Source organism: Ornithodoros turicata, chromosome 4 (genome assembly GCF_037126465.1).
Source record: "Ornithodoros turicata isolate Travis chromosome 4, ASM3712646v1, whole genome shotgun sequence".
In the NCBI taxonomy this organism is placed as follows: domain Eukaryota; kingdom Metazoa; phylum Arthropoda; class Arachnida; order Ixodida; family Argasidae; genus Ornithodoros; species Ornithodoros turicata.
This window is the reverse complement of record NC_088204.1, coordinates 53113650-53116173: the sequence shown is the minus strand read 5'-3', so window position 1 is coordinate 53116173 and position 2524 is coordinate 53113650. Positions and strand designations below refer to the sequence as shown.

The window sequence follows — 2524 nt, the reverse complement described above, 5'->3', positions numbered from 1 at the left end:
ACGAAAATCCCTGGGATATCCAAACATCCAGGTTGGGATATTACCGCTGTTGACCAGGTTCTCTGGTTACTCGAGTCGATTAATATCCAAGTGATCTCACCTACAACACCTACCAGAAAGGTTGGAGATACCAGGTAGGATTATCAAAACTCACGGCCGTGTTGAAAAGCATACGTATACAAACAAGCTGTCATTCAGGAAACAGTGTATACTAACTTCGAGCTAATGTGTCTAGGTTTGACCCGGCACGCTATCAACCATGACAGCCATGAGGGACCATGTTTCGATATAAAGAGTATAGAGAAGACACTTAGCCATGACCATAATGTCTTTTCTTGGGAGAAGATGTAGATCATCTCCTCAGTGAAACATCGACAACTTGCAAAGATGTGAGCTACAGTGAAATAGTAGCGGTCTGCAAAGGCCCTGAGCCAGCACCAATGACTGCAATTGGACTGGTACGAGGGAAAACATGAGAAATTTATAATGAGAAATTGAGAAAGGGTCACAAAGATGGATGCGCACAGAAAAGGTCTAAAATTTTACTTCACATGCTTCCGGAGTCAATGATAGAGGAGCCTCTGTTGAAGACATTGGCATGTCCCCACCTGAGGCACTTCTTATACTGATGAAGGAGTCATGAACTCATGTGATGTTGGATAGGCAAGGTGATAGCCTATGTTCTCTTAGAGCTTATGGACTGGAACGTGTTTGTAGCAAACACCTGTGCACTGAAAAGAAGAAAAAAATTAGCATGCATACATTGCATTACTGGTTGGTGGGAGGTGAAGCACTTGCAAATTGATATGGACACAGTACGGAGCTGTTCTCCTTCCTTCCTTGTTTGCTTACTGCTATCACTCATATGTTCATTCATAAACACAGTGATCAATTAAGCAATATTTACACGCTTTGATGTCTGTAGAATGTAATTTACTGTATAGTGGGCGTCTGGTTACTCCAGAAGGGTATATGGCAGACCCCTATTGTGCATGAAAGGGATACTGTTGTGATCTTGCAGAGTTCACGACCAAACCATCCAGTGTACCTCTGTCAAAATGGCAGACATTCAATGCTGCCACAAGCACCTGAAAGAAAAGTGAGAGCTTCACCTCAGTGAAAGCGAGTAAACATACACATGGTCAGACAGCACCTACTGCATCACGCGTCAAAAGGCAAAAACGTTTGTATGCGTCAGAAGGAAAGTTTTGCCTTATGACATGTACAGCACATGCTTTGAGGACATTTCCTCAGTGTCCAGCCACAGTATTTCAAAGTACTGACTTCTTGAAATGCAACCGCTGCGCTGCTTCAGTAACGTCTCGTTTCGCGGCAACAAAGGCATTTCCGTGCCGTCGACGTCGGCGCACATTTGCCGCAAACACACCTGAACTGAAGGAGCAATACCACATTTCCGCTCTAAGAATCTCAACATTTTCATTACACATTACACATTTCATTACAAAAGTTTTGGCAGCGTGACTGCTGGACTATCCGAAGCTCGAGGGCATTCAGGTTTGGTAAATTTGACATCACACGGCGTGTACCCCAAAACATTTCGGCCATTACGGCTTCGCCACAGACCAGGACGCGGGTAAGGAAGGCGAGACTAGCCGCAGTCGACACGAGCCAACCCAGTGTTGTTGCCCAGGGAGTACTCAGAGGCTTGCACTCGAATGCAATCTTTGAAATTCGATTACTCAAAGAAAAAAGGGATTCCAAAAAGAAATATTTCGTAACTGAGTATTCTTGCACTCTTCCTAGGCTTTCATAAAATCGTAAGGTTACCCTGGGTTGAAATTCACTTTACAGTTCCTTTTTCGTAGAAAACGTCAAGCTTGGCAATTTTCACTAGAAAATCTTACTAAGGTTAAAACTTCTAAACCTGAAGAGGTCAATAAGCGCTGCTAAAAAAATTCAGGGAAATTTAAATGATAAATTGTTACTTAAACGTGCTGAATTTGCATGAAAATTTCACTTCTCGTCGCCTCCGTAGAAGCACACAGAGTGCAGTAAAACGCTTGTGACTTGGAACAAACGTAGAGAAAACATTCCTCTACGCGTTTAAAGAGACGACAGCGTTCCACTCGCTTTCAGGTTTTGGCGAAGCGCGCGCTTTTCATCGTGCCTAGCGCCGGAGCCGCATCAGCGCAGTAATGCTTGGTAGTCAAACATTACATGTGATCAGAGAAAATTCGGGGGTGGAGCAGGTCTCTGGATGTCTTAGCGTGGAATCGCCCAGCAGGAAAGAGTGGGGGACAGTTATTCACCGTCTCGAGTTTACAGCCCTCTCAAGTTCCCCTAAATGCCGCAAATCGTATTTTGCGTATGATTTTGTTTCCGAAGCTTCCACAAAACTCATAAGCGCTCTGTAAACTGTGAACTCTGTGCAAAGGACAGGTTCATGCAACCTATGCATGCAAATTCACATTGCTTATAATTACGATGGCTTTTTGAGACGCGAAATATGGCGAAAAAAGGTGATATTACCTTGGAGTGCTGAGAGTCTATCTCTATACTGATC

At 43.9% G+C, this 2524-nt stretch overlaps 1 long non-coding RNA gene across 2 annotated transcripts; it reads right to left on the bottom strand.

Moving 5' to 3' along the window:
- Nucleotides 1-342: 342 nt before the first annotated feature.
- LOC135393180 (uncharacterized) lies at nucleotides 343-1391 on the bottom strand. 2 transcript variants are annotated; one of them, XR_010422514.1, is made up of 3 exons: nucleotides 1158-1391; nucleotides 908-1088; nucleotides 343-731 (listed from the first exon to the last, which is right to left on the bottom strand). It is a non-coding gene; the product is annotated as an uncharacterized LOC135393180 (long non-coding RNA). The 2 variants fall into 2 exon arrangements; XR_010422515.1 differs by having other exon boundaries at nucleotides 1285-1391.
- Nucleotides 1392-2524: the final 1133 nt, after the last annotated feature.